Here is a 14659-nt window from a genome sequence, read left to right as displayed (position 1 = left end):
TAAATCACTGTGTTGCAAGGTGATTCTGACGTCACTAAGATGCCCTGTTCCATCATGGCGGAAATTGTCTTTGAGATCCCTTCATCCGCCTCTCTGGACATGGGATATTGTCGTGCACGTGGCAAAATCGCTCCTTGTTTCAGCTTAATCTTCACTTCACCTGCCCCCTTTAGGAGACCTACGTCATAAGGCCCTGTAGTCCATACTGTGGCAGGCACTTGGGCCATGTCGTCATCAAAGTACTCTGGGCATACCAGTGTCAACATCATTCTCTGTGGCTCCTCCCGTTTGATCATTTTGACCCAAAATATGAGACTCACTTCCACCCTTGTCTCTTCTAGGTCAGGGTGTTCTTCGAACAGATCGGCATCGGTGACGTCAGTCATTCGATACCCTTCTTCAATGGCAATAATCGCACACCATTGTCTGCCTTCATCGTCATACCCTTCAATCAATATCACTTTTCCTCGCACTCCGGCAGATTGTATCATTAAGGGAAATACTTGTCCCTCCTCTTCGTGCATGGGTATTCTTGGGCTGAATAGAAACTCATCAGGGGTTCTCATAGTTTTGTCTGCTAGGCCTGGCAATCCCGCCATGAGCACCCACACGCCATATGCGAAAACATCTGGTTCTAACGGTGTAGCCCTCATTGCTACATGTCCTGATTATGCTCTGATCATTTTGCACACGTTTGAATAATGCATTCCTGGGGTGGAGCACACTATACCATTCTCGGTAAACAAGATGGTCATGTTTAATTTAGTCATCAGGCCCCGACCCAGAATATTTACTGGAGTCTGGCGTGAATATAATAGAGGTACATTCATTTTGCGCTCTCCCACTAAGGCTGGGAGTGCGTCTGTAAAGGGAACTCTGCTATGTGCTCCAGTGAAACTCTGGGTATCTATGGCCTCGCTCGACAGGGAAAACTTCCCCTCACGTATGCACGAGCGCGTTGCACCCGTGTCAACTAAGAAGGAATATTCTTTCCCCCCTATGGTGACACTCACCCTTGGTTCCCTGTTAGGGTCTGGTGTCACTGATAGGATAGAACACATCCGAGTCTCCTGGGAGCTGTCCTATTTTATATATAAGTTCTGTACACTGTACACTTGTGGGTTTCCCCCATTTTTAGGGTTAATTCCCCGTCCGGGATTATTGCCCTGAGCTATCTGCGGCGGTGCCTGCTGGGGTTGTCCCTGGGGCAGATTCCCCATGTTCGGTGGCTGAACCGTTTGCTGTGCACCTTGCTGTGCGCCTGACACCTGCGGCTGTACTGTGTAATTTTGTGCACCGCTCTGCTGCGGGGCAGCAGGTTGATTCACCATGCCTGTCCCCATCCCTTGGCTGTTTTGCCACATGCCTTGGCTTCTGCACATGCGCGGCACGTGTCCTGACACTCCACACAGCCAACGCTCAGGCGGCAGTCGGGCCATTTGTCCATCCGGCATAGCTGGGCCGCCCATTCGTGCGTTCTGAAAGCCACCTTGAACATTCTGAAAACCTCCATGGTTACCTCGAAACTCTCCCTGATTGCTCTGCCATCCTCTACCTCCAAAACCTCTTCCCCTCGGGTAAAGTCCTGTGTTACCCTGATTATTTTGTGGCGGGTTAGTCGCTTGCTGTGCGCATGGTTCGGCTAGGCTGGTGAGCATGGCTCCCTCGAGAGCTTCTTTTGCACTAGCTTTGCCTCCTCTCCCTTATGAGTTGCCTCCTTTTTCCGATTTTTTTCCTGTAGCAATCTACAATAGTGCGCGATTGTCAATTGTATTTCGGCCCATGGTTTAGCTTCTATTCCTACTAATTTCTTGAGCTGTTTTTGCACTGGTTCTGGTAACCCTTGGAAATAATATATGGTAGAATACAGTGATAGATTTCGTCCAAGACTCATGCGTTTCGAGTACCCACGCGTCTTGAAAATTCTGGATATAAATCAACGGATCCTCAGATTCCTTCATTTTTCGTGTCATTATAGCTTCCATATCTGAAGTGTCTGGATATAGCGTATGCAGCGCTTTCCACACTGCTGCCCTACAATTATTAAATGGTGCTCCATCATGGGAGGTGTTAGTTGGGGTTACCCTAGGGTAGCCTGCCCGTTTCCATACATCATCAGCTCTTTCACCAAGTATGGCAATTAGGAGGCCCTTTATGTCCCCTATAGCTAAGGTGACACCCCCCGTCATTTTCTCTAACTCATGTATCCACTTTCCAGCTCCCAATGTCAACATTGGAAGTTTATTTTTAAGGTTCTCTCGGTCCATGTGTGGCCATGGAATATTTTGTGGTCTTGCTCCCCCCTTTTCTAGCAACGGAAATTGGAATGCACAGTCCTCCTTCTCTTTCCCAATAGCTCTCTGATCTACCGCTGGGGTGGCATTTCCGCCTTGCTGTCTACCTGGCAATGCCCTTCATCTGTCTGCATAGGCAGGTGCTAACGCCCCCCTCTGACCATGGGGTGTTTCTTCATGTCAGCTGGACTATCGGGTGGACTTTGGTGCCCTACTTGTGGACCTGCTAGTATCAGACCATCATACCCCTCAGTCCCCTGGGAGCCGTTTTTCGCACCGTCTCCCTTCTTCATGTGCCACTTCCTCCGTTTCCCCGCCGGAGTCAGATCCTGAATACTCCCAGTTTACACAACTTCTTGCATCTTCTTCGTTCTGCCCAATCTCTAGCCTGTCTAGGAACAGTCCCCTGCTCCCACTGCTTTAGGTGACATCCTCAGTGTCATATAGCTGAGTGCTCTCTAAGCGCTCATCCTCCCTTCCCCCTTGGGAAATTAGTTCCAGCCCCATCTCATCATAAATGTTATCAATCGTTTCCCCGATGCTTCTGGTGTCGAAGTCATCTTCAATATTTTTCCCGCTTGTACCTGGTACCGCATCGCTTGCAGGAAAGAATTCTTCTATGTCTTCCTATTCTACAACAGGATTGGGTTTTTTAACTTCCCGTTGCAAATATTCTAGATCTCGTGCCCTCTGTCTGCGCTTATGTTCTGCTTCCTCATCTATTTCCTTTCGCTTCTTTGCTTCTTCTCTAGCCTTATCTACTTCCCTCATCCGTTCATTTCTACGTTCTATTGCCCTTCTACTTTCCTTGTCTTCTCACTTCTTTACCTTTCTTTCATGCACTCTCCTTTCTTCCTCCAGTTTTAGCATGTTCTGCCTGTACTTCTCATAGGCTGCGTATTGTGTGCGACTGAGCGGTATTCCTTGCTCTTTGCGATACAGTTGTTCTCGTCTTAACCTATCTTTCTTTCTTACCCTCTCGTCTCTTATTTCCTTCTCCTGCCCCTTTTCCTTTCTCTGCACCTCATCAGACCATTCCCTCGGTCTTATGTCATCACTTCCTTTACCATCAAGTTTTAGCAATATCTGACCTCCCATCCACTCGTCCTTTGCGAATGCTAACTCACTACTTCCTTTCTGCTTCTTTCCCTCTCTCGAGAGAGATGCACAACTCTGTGCCTGATCCTTTCCTTCTTCTCTGCGTCTCTCTTTGTCCCTCGGGACTATGGAGGCAAGATTACTTTCCTGCTCTTTTTCTTTGATGTCGTCACTACTGCACTTAGGCGACTCATATGCCGGGTTTCTGTACCCCGTGGATGCCTTAAGTTCTTTTAGCGGGTAAAGACCCTCTGACTTACTCCCTTCTATCACTGGTTGAGGTGGGGCAGGTGGCGCGGTAGGCGTCTCACCCCCCTCTGTACATACATTTAATATCCAATCTGCGGGTGGTTCTTCCACCTTCGTTTCTTCAAACATTTTCCACAGCTCCAGCAAACCAAGACGTTTCTCTAGCTTTTTCCAGTATATGTGGCATGTAGGAAGGTGGTCATGTGCTGTAAAACAGCCTTAGAGAGTGACCCGTTCTCGGGCCACGGCATAAACATCTTATTTGCGGTGCCCTTAACACACTCCTGGCTATATTTCTTCAGATTTGTTGCATGCTTGGGCAGTTGCTTGCATAAATGCACAAGCGGGGTAACTTTCTCCATTCTTAATTTCGTCACCAACAATAATTATACAGTTCTTTCACTCTTTCAATAGTATGAGCGAGCACCAAATACGCAAGCTCTAATCCAATCTTTTTCCCGCAAAGTTTTATACCAGCAATTTACTCAAAACTCATCAATTCAGTGGCGAGTCCCTCTTAGTTACAGAATCGCGTAAAGCAAAATGCATTTCAAACAATCATCAATACAATTATTTTAAATTTGACATACAACAGAACACATATGACAGACGTTTGACAGACTAGACAAACACCAGCTGGTCATACGTATACCTGCCTTCTAATTAATACCCCGTCATGGGATTTGAACGAACCCCCTCAATGACGTCTTTAAACGTCATTGTAGCCTAAATTGTCCCCCCACTGTGGGCTCTGGGTTCACGTTCCTTCTGACCACTCTTTAAAGTGCAGGAACAAGGCGAATCCTCTTACTTTTTCTCTCTGGTGTCCTCCCGGTATCCTTAGGTTTTCTTATGGGTGCCCCCCTGGTAATCTTTACGTTTTCTCTCAGGTATCCCCCCGGTATGCTCTACGTTTTCTCTTATGCTCGAGTCATTAACCCCTTAAATATATATACAGTCTTCTTCTACTTCTAACTACTTTATTTTTTCTCCGCCACCCTCCGTTACCTTTCCCTTACTGGCTCTAATGCCTACACGACATTTGCCAAAGTAACAAGTTTTATTGCTTCACTCACCGATCGCATTGTTTCCTCTCTGGAACTTCGGGATCACCGCCCCTTCCTCTTCCTGCTTTTAAGGTTTTCGTCCGATCCGCTGCCCGTGGGAATGAGAAGGGTTATGCTTGGAAAGGCAGGTTCCTTCAGATCAGCTGCAGATTATTTGAAATTTTACTCTATCATTATTCACGGGAAGCTTCTCAGTCTACTCAGCCGGAATGGTGAAAGGACTTGTGATCTTACCGAAGGCCCAGAGTTACTTCGTGCCTTCGGTCTAAGGGTGTCTTACACTATATCAATCGATAATCTATAATCGATGGCCAGAACCATCCTCTGCTACCAACTGTTCTGGAGGAGAGGAATTCGCTGACGGGCCCATTAGTCAGCACTCACCCTCAAGAACTTGTAAGACAAGATAGCTGCACCATGTGAGGACAGGGGGTGCAGGATTCACTTACTCCGACACGACTCAATAACGAGGACTCAGTGGTTTGGCAAAGGGAAGTCCGTTTAATGATACATACATCAAACAGGGAAACAAATGGGAATCAGCTGTAGTGCGATCACCTGTCTCGCTCCGACTTCCTCGAACTTGAGTTGAACAGTAATTCTTATAGGCAATGTTTGTCATAATTGACGCCTAACTACAAAACTCGACATGCAATATGATTGGTTAGGAAAGGTAACTTAAGTATAGGTGCTATATCTGCATATGATAATAGGACATGCGGATTGGATAACTCTTATCTGGTGGGTGGCTACGCCCATCCCACTACATCACACGTAATTGACGTCACTATAAGTACGACGTCTCATTGGTTCAACTATCTATAGGACTCCAGATAACTTGGTCCATTGTGATTGGTCAGGTTACACCCCTAGACATAAATCCACATTTTAATTAGCAGCATTCAGAATGGACACCTAAGGGCCTGGTGTACCAAGTTTCACCCTGCCTCCCTTCCATCAATCAGTATCTTAGGGCAATGTGTCAATTAGTTGGCTGGGTTTGGCCTCAAGACTGTAGTCTCTTATCGGGAAAAGTTATGGCATCCTGGGTTCTGGATGACATCAGGCGATGATACCTCTCCGCGCCTGGCTGGTCACGTGTCTGTTCACCATGAATTTGCTTCAGTTTCCAACTTTTATTGTATTTAATTCTGCTTCGGCCCTGCCACCTGCCTGGGCCTCTCTTATCTTGACCTTCATGGGCGAGCTGGTATACTCCGAAGTTTGGTTCTTGCGAGCCGACGCTCTCTTCCCCTTCTCTGGGTGACCTCGATTTCCCAGGCATGAGCCGTTCTCTGTTGAGTTACGATTCCGCTCTTCCTCTCTGTTCAGGCTGAGTTGCGAAACTTGGCCTGTCAGGCCTCTGGCAGCCTAGGCCCATTTCTGCTTTACAAAATGGAGTTGCACTTGTATAATGTGCCTTATTGAGGTAGATATATTGGCGCTTGCCGCTCTATTTTCTACCAAGCATTTGCAAACAGTATCGGTTTCTTAGCATCTTGCGTTCCAAGCCTATTTACACACGTTTGATAGGACGGTCGTTCTCATCATGTCTAGTGACACGTTTCCTTGTTGTCAGTATCGTCTCCTTCCTGTGCTCATTATATCGAGTTGTATAACAGCTTGTTGTGACGTCTCATTTTCAACAGTTGACTCTGCGTACTCACGAGCTGGGTCGTGCCATGGTAATTTCCATTGGCCCTCCATTAAGGCTCTTGGGGTTTCGTTGTGGACTGTATGTAGCTTCTCCTCATTTCGTATCATGGGCTGATATGGCTGTCTGATAGGGTACCGTGCTGCCCAGGGTTGTCTGGTTATGGGCGCTTTAACAGATACAGATCTTCTAATGTACACTGGGCAGAGTCCCAGTGCAACTCTCTGCTGGTTCATTTGCTCTTCATGCGTCACATACCTTGGCGAGTTCCTTCCTGGTAGCTCGAAATGAGGGGCAGAGGTGCAGGTCATGTCTGGAACCTCCTTTACAGGGGGCAGAGGTCAGCAATGAGGACGATCTCTGTCTTACTGGCATTGAGGCAGAGATCTTTAGCAGTACACCAAGACTGAATTGCGCACAGACAGTCAGGAACGAGCGAGGAGGAGGGAGAGGCTGAGGGTAGCCTGACGGAGAGCTGTGTGTCATTCGCATAACACTGAAAGTTAGATGTGAAGGTAGAGATCAAGTGGGCCAGAGGGGACATGTAACCATTGAAGAACCACAGGGATAGGTTAGATCCCTGAGGGATGCCAAAAGTGGAGAGAGTGATAGAGGAGAAAAAGGACCCAAGTTCCACCTGGGAAGGACGGTCAGAGAGAAAGGAGGCAAGCCACACACGGGCCAGATCTGTGATTCCCAGGTTATCACGGAGACAGGAGATTAGGATGTTGTGGCTTACAGTGTTGAAGGCAGAAGAGAGATCGAGAAAAATGAGGACAGAAGGAGCGTTAGAGTGAAGATTTGAGACCATGTTTTTACGGGTGTTCAGACAAGCATTTTTCATGCCTCTAGATGTATTAAAGCCAGACTGATGGCCATGGAGACAACCAACCAATTCAGTATGGAGGGTAAGCTGAGAGAAAGCTAATTTTTTCTTGAGTTTGCCCAGGAAAGGAGTGATAAAGATTGGGTGATAGTAGGATAGAAGGGCCAGCAGAGGGCTTTTTGAGCAGAGTGTGCACAAGAGAGTGCGTGAGAGAAGTGGGGAAAACTCCAGTGGCGAAGGAGAGTTGGCAGAGGTCGGCCAGTGCCGGAGCAAGAGAGTCAATGTTGTCCTTGATGGTTTTAGGAGGGCAAAGGTCAACCTGTTTGGAGGAGGCTTTCATAGACCAGACTTGTCTACAGACCTCCTCAGGTGTGACAGGGCAGAGGGAGGAGAGCAGGGTGGTCCAAGAGAAGTCTGTGCAGGTGAATGTGGTGTGGGGCAGAGAGCGGACAGGATGTCCTGTGTTTTGGCGGTAAAATGGGCAGCCAGGGCCGAGCAAAGGGCCTTGGTGGATGCAGTGGAGGATGAGGCTGCAGTAGGATTGGCCAGCTCCAGACTTAGAAGAGTTCAGCCATGTTGTTAGATGCCGCTGAGATGCGGGCTTGAATATAGACTATTTTCTTGGAGCGGATGCAGAGTCTCTATTGCCTTTGAAGAAGGCGACAGGCCAGTTTGTCAGATGGTGCACCTAAAGATCCCCATTTCTGTTCTGCTGCTCAGCACTTTCGTTTAAGAGCAGCCAGCTCAGAGTCGTACCAAGAGTTGCACTTTGTGGAAGGCTTCAGATGGATCCTTATGACAGGGGCAAGAATGTCATGTTGGAGATTGAGAGGTGAAAGTTTGAGAGGGCTGTGTCAGGGTGGGAGTGAGTTGCAGGAGTAGGAGAGTAGGTGGAGGCCTGTGCTAGCAGAGAAGAGAGCTTCATGTGGGAAGAGCGAAGAGAATGATCAGTCCAGGAGAGTGAGATAGTGAGAGGGATCTCTGTAGAGATAAAAACATCTAGAGTGTGGCCAGCAGTGTGCGTCAGGCCAGAAGGTAGAATGGAGAGAGAAAGAGAGTCACATAGGTTGAGGAAGGGAACTGGGGAGTCAGGAGAATCAAGATGCAATTTAGGATCCCCCAGAAGGAGGAGTTGGGAGGAGGAGGAAAGGAGAGAAGAGGCGAAGTCAGCCCATTCAGAGAGAAAGAGGGTGGCCTGGCGGCTGATAGAAGGTGGCCAGAGTGAGAGAGGAGACAGGGGAGAGAGAGGGAGATCCTGCAGACCAGACATTCAAAAGAAGAGTAGACTTGAGTGGGAATGATGGAAACAGGGATCCACTCAGGTAGGAACAACGCTACTCCCCCTCCTGGTCTGTTAGGCCTGGTCACAGAGAGTATCTTGTAGCCCTCAGGGAGAAGTGTGTTAAAACTTGTGACAGAGCTGTCCTTGAACCATGTCTCAGTAAGGGCTAGGACATCGAGATCAAGGAATTCAAGGAGGTGGCAGATATCAGAGGAGTGCTTAAGAGCAGAGCGAGAGTTAAGCGTGGCAATGTGGAACAGATTGGTGTTTTTGAAGGACTTGCGAGGGATGTACAGGGGATAGTGGTCCCCCAGTGAGCGGCGATAGTGCTTGAGGAGCTGAGGGTGACAAGGATGTCGGTGAGGGGAGTGTAAGCAAGGGAATCAGGACAGTAGTTAGGCCAGGGAACCAGTGTAGAAGGCGCCACAGAGGGCAAGGGAGCCCCAGATGCAGAGGGAGTGATTGGCAAGGGCACCAGAGAGGTGGAGGCTGATAGGTTGTCAGAGCTGTGTGAGTGGGCAAGAGAGCACCTACCGGTGCAAGCACCGAGGCAGCAGTTGTGAGAGAGGCAGTGAGGTTAGTTGGAGGCAAGGTAGCCAAGGTGGGCGCAACTGGTAAGGAAGCCCGGGCGTCTGTAGAAGCAGGTGGCAAGGGAGCCCATGAGGAGGAAAGTGGAATGTTGATAAGGCGAGGAAGAAGCCTATCAAAATGTAAGAGGCTGGGTTGAGGCCCTCGTACAAAGATGGTACCATTTCGATAGGTATTTATGATGACCCAGGTGGTGGAGAATAAGGCAGGAAGGACCTCCCAGCAGGCGCCACCATTAATGTGTGAGAAAGTGTAAGGCGAGAGCAGAGCAACCATGTGAACAGTCCATAGGTCGGGAGAAGGAACGACAAAGAGGATGCTGATAAGAGTCTCTTTTTTTTGGCGGACGCACTAACGTAGGTGTCAGCGATGGTCAGGCCTTTGTTAGAGCGCAGTGTGCCCTTGTTGATTGTCTTCCTACCCGATATAGTGATAGGAGAAGGCTAGGTGATAGAGAAGCAGTTGGAGAAGATAGGAGAGATAGAAAGCACCATAGAGAGGGGCACAGAAAGTGGTATACTCAAACGAGGCAGAGCAGTTGAGGTGCGTGTGAGGCAAGTAGGCAAAGGAAGGAGTAGGAAAACAAGTGGACACAACAGGACTGAGAAGAAACAGTGGGAACTGTAGAGGGTGGGGGAACAGAAAACAACCAGAACAGTGGGAAAGGGAGTAACAAGTCAGAGCACTACAAGAAAAAAGTAGGATGAGCACACCCCTAAATTCATTTTTTTTAAATGGATGCACAACACAGTGAAGTGCAGGACGTTCACAGATGGAGTAAAACACACCTAAATTAGATTTTTTTAAATGGGGGAGCAACACAGTGAAATGCAGGAGGTTCACAGATGGAGTAAAACAAACCTAAATCCGATTTTTAAAAATGGGGCACAACACAGTGAAATGCATGAGGTGGTGTGGGAAAGAAGATAACACAGCTAACAAATCATTAGAAATGAGGCACACAAGTGTGATGAGAAGAATGGTCGAAGGAGAGGCAAGAAAATGAAACAGAGGAAAAATAGACAGTGGAAGTCCATCCATCACTCACGTGAGGGTTGAACGGAGTGCGATGATCAGGTCTGGACAGGCACAGACAGGGGCCTTTGCAGTGGGCCTTTGTTCAGGGGACCGGCTATCGCCTACCAGCACCCTAGAGGCCCTAATGAGAACTGGGGGGACCAATCAGAAGGTGGGCAGGGCAGCCTTTCATCAGTTCAGTTCTTGTAGAAAAAAGAAGCCATGTTGGAAGGTGCACAAAGCCAAGCACCTCATGACCAAGTAGTGCAAAAAAGAACAATGAGCCCTCAAATGAGGTGGAGGGGCGGGGAGAGCGCTTCTGCTGAAAAGTGGGCCCAGTCAGTCCAGGTGGTGAAAAAAAGTGGCACTCTTTGTTCTGAATTAAAAAATAAAGCAGAAAATGCACCACAGCCCAACAGAACTTACCTTATGGATGCAGTGTCTCCTGAGATGTAGTTCAGCCTCCTGGTGTCTTGTGCAGGCAGCTGAGATAGTGCCACTGCTGGCAAGGAGGAAATGAGGTCGAGTGCATCCAGTATCCCCAAGAACGAATAGAGTCCACCCTCGTCATGGTATTAGGAAGGGGAATTTTATGCGGATATTCCTTGCTCTTCCTTTTACCAGTACTTCTCACAATGGAAGTATAAGAGAAACACTTGGGAACAGTGGGAATGGTACTGGTAAAGGTTGCTGAGGAAAGTGGGCTGTGGGGATACCATGTTATCCCCAGGTTGTCACTAATCCCATGAGGGCTTCCCTTCCAATGAGGTCCACCTGCTGAGTACCAACCCCATGGGGGCTATTGGGTACCGGCCTCACTTCCTGGCCTGATGGGAATGGGCTCCCCCCAGGTGAAAAGTCACAACAACCGGGAACTTGTCATAGCTCCTAATGAGCGTTGAGCCCCCTTGGCCAGGTCCAAAGCATTAAGTAAGTGCGTTACTAGTCTCTTTAATGTGGGACTTCACAGGCTTAGGGCGATATGCGTCCTCTGTCGTCGGAGTGGCAGTCTGGGTTCCGACTCACATCGTAACTCACTGCCTAAATTCGACAATAAAGGGGTACAGGGTTTAGGTACTAAATTATCGCCCTGGAGATCTCATCCAATCGCTTTATATCCTGGTTTCCTAGCCCCTTCTATGGATCTTAGTGTTAGCTCATGATTAGTATATTTTTGCAGTGCTTGAGATGCTGCAGCCTCTGTTGTATGTAGTGAGAGTGGAAACTTACGAGAGCTTCTTTTGCTAGATGTATTCCCTAGCCTTTTTTTTTGGGGCGGATTACCAGCAAGATCAGGAATCATCCCAGCTGCTAAGATATCTGGGACTATGGGCCTCATTACGACCCAGGTGGTAAGGGGTTACCGGCACCGTAAAAGGTGTCGGCGCCGTTAAACCCTTACCGCCTAATTACGACGTCCCTTTGCGGGTCCCAACCTTAACGGCTGGTTTTACCAGCCGTTAAGGAACCCGCAAAGGGACTTTCGAGGTAACTACGGTACCGCAATTTGCGGTACCGTAATTACCGCCTTCCCCATTCCCATTGAGCCCTATGGGGGCAAAAATGGGAATGGGGAAGGGCCAATGGTGAATGGGGAATAACCGCCCGGCCAACCTTGGAATGGGGCGGTAATTCCGCCATTCACCATGGCGGAGTTGGTAAAATACAGGCGTCAACCATGGCGCTAATAGTGCCATGGTTAACGCCAGGGTCGTAATGAGGCCCTATATCTACTTATTCTTCAGATAATGTATTCAGGTTTCAAAGTTCTGGCTCATCACAGATCTTGTCGCCAGTTGCTACTCTCCTGCTGTAGGATTTGTGAGGCAATCATTGGACTTCTTCTATATTAAACTTGGAGGAACCAAGTAGATGATTCCCCCCAGCAGCTGCAGTAAAAGATTAATTTCACTTAAGACATGGAATGAGCATGAACTTCAACCCGAATATTATCATATAGCTCCACAAAGGTGCTAAGCACTGAGTTGAGAGCAGAGTTAGAAGGAGATGTGAGTTTAATTCTTTCATCCACCTCTCTGAGGGTACGATGTAAAGGGACTTCATTTCCCTTGCTATTTTGTTGATAAGATTCATTCATATTCGTTGACATTGGTTCTGCCAGCATAGTTGGAGTCCCAGATCTGAGCTCCCCACGAATCGGGGCAAACATCTCTACAAAACTCTCCAACCCATCAGAGGGTCCAGTCACCACAGGCACTGCATCTGTTACTAGTATTCTTTCTGCAGCCTCAGTCATCCTTTGGTCATTAATGCTGGAACGATCCACCACAACAGAGGTTTGTAGGCCCTTCGGTCTAATTTCCGTGCTAGTGGTTGAGTGTAGAAAAAGGTCTGTCACTTTCTGGCCCGCTATCGGTGTCATTTTCACACTTTCCAAATGATTTCGCTTCTCTCATACCTTTTTAGCATCCGCTTTACCATGGAGGATTATAGAGAGAGGTACCTCAAGATTAAGGAAAGAACAAATTGGCAGAAAAAGTCAAGATCCACAGCGCTTGTATGTATAAATTGGACAAAGAGTGTTCAGGCTGCAGGTATCTGGGTAATGTGGATATACTGCCAGTATGATTCCACTGAGGTAAGTACAAATGCAACACAAACAAGTCCCAGTTTCACTGCGCCAAGTATAGCAATATAAACATCAGGAGTCCAAGTGATTTGTATGAAAGAACAGCCTTTAAAGTCCAAGGTTTAGTACAAGCAACAGCCTAACACATGTTTCGAGCCTTCCACTGCTCTTCATCTGAGGCTTAATGGGGATAGAGCCTGAAATTTAAGCTGAAGGGGCAATGCCCAAAAAGTACTCTGAAGGCTTCGCAATTGCGGTTAAAGCTGGTCGGCTATTTAGACAGACTGACTGACAGACTTAGACAGACTGAAAATCGATGCGCATTGATTTTTCAGTCTGTCTTTTGCAAATCCTTCCGAGTATCTAGTTCAGTACTAGATTTTCTGAAGGGTTCTCAACTCGGGCTTTGTTTCATGGGTTTAGGACAATTGTTGGTTTTTACCCTGTCAAATCCAGATCAATGTACCCTTGTCACAATTTCTCTGAAGCCTAGAAATCTCACATTCTACATCAGGGAGGCCTACAGCACTACACAGTAGCGTACAGTTAATTTCTGCAAATCTAAGCTCATGCCTGTAGGTCTTGTCCATTCGGTAAGAAAAGGGATTCCATAGATATATCACATTGGTCTTTAGGTTATTATTGTATATTTATTTGAATAGCCTCTGCTACTGCCACAGACAGTGCCTCTAGAACATGGAAGGGCTTATCTCTATATCCCTGGCTACGCCGAATACAGTGAGAAATCCCTGTATTGAAGGTCCCCCAATACAGGGATTCCTCACTGTCACACTAGCATGCTTTGGCCTCCCGTTCAGTGAGGGAGCTAATGCTACACTGCCCTGTTCCCGCAAGCAGGAACCAAAAGTTTAGCTCACTCAAATGAATACTGTTTGCAGTTTTCAAATTAGTTTGTAATGTAGTTGCACTCTGGCATACCAGATGCCGAATGTAAGGGGGTGTCACATGATTGTTTAATACTGGCAGCTGCACTAGACCACACAAGTATGTTCTACAGTGGTGAAGCAATTCGTAGTTTCTCTGAAAGCTCTGGATAACATAAAACATGAAATCCACTCACAGGGCAGCTGAAATAGACACCGTCACCATAGCAGGTCAGGCAATACCTCGGGGGATAGCTGAAATTGAGACTGTCACCATATCAGGTAAGGCAATACCTCGGGGGGGCAGCTGAAATAGAGACCGCCACCATAGCAGTCAGGAAATACCTCAGGGATAGGGGGGGGCAGCTGAAATAGAGACCGCCACCATAGCAGGTCAGGCAATACCTCGGGGGCAGCTGAAATAGAGACCACCACCATAGCAGGTCAGGCAATACCTCGGGGGTGCAGCTGAAATAGAGACCGCCACCATAGCAGGTCAGGCAATACCTCGGGTGTAGCTGAAATAGAGACCGCCACCATAGCAGGTCAGGCAATACCCCAGGGGACAGCTGAAATAGAGACCGCCACCATAGCAGGTCAGGCAATACCTCGGGGGCAGCTGAAATAGAGACTGCCACCATAGCAAGTCAGGCAATAACTCGGGGCAGCTGAAATAGAGACCGCCACCATAGCAGGTCAGGCAATACCTCGAGGGACAGCTGAAATAGAGACCGCCACCATAGCATGTCAGGCAATACCTTGGGATAACTACCTTCCTTGTTACGTTGCATATATTGGGTAGTTGATTATCGTGCCCCCACTTTCATCTTCCAGCCACCTCCTACTGCATGCCCTCGTGGAATGCATACCATACCAGGGTCCACGTCTCCACATTGTGTGGGCCCACCAACGCTGACCACATTCCATTTTCAAAAAATGAGCAGAACTCTGCTTATCCCAGAGCCAGTAGAATACGCAAAGGTTTTTTCACATCCTTATTGCATGCAGCGTGCGACAATGTGAAAAGGGCCCCATGCCCACACACAGGAGGCTCATGGTACATAGGGCCACCTGAAAAACTCCAGCCATCCCTGTAGGCCATTTCTCTAT

At 48.0% G+C, this 14659-nt stretch overlaps 1 protein-coding gene across 7 annotated transcripts in view; it reads left to right on the top strand.

The window, feature by feature from the left end:
- Positions 1–14659, top strand: part of LOC138503953 (uncharacterized) — an 863233-nt gene that overhangs the window by 595439 nt on the left and 253135 nt on the right. The window lies entirely within an intron of this gene.

Source organism: Ambystoma mexicanum, chromosome 11, assembly GCF_040938575.1.
Source record: "Ambystoma mexicanum isolate Mex_15411 chromosome 11, UKY_AmexF1_1, whole genome shotgun sequence".
Taxonomy (NCBI): domain Eukaryota; kingdom Metazoa; phylum Chordata; class Amphibia; order Caudata; family Ambystomatidae; genus Ambystoma; species Ambystoma mexicanum.
This window is presented reverse-complemented; position numbering and strand designations above follow the sequence as displayed.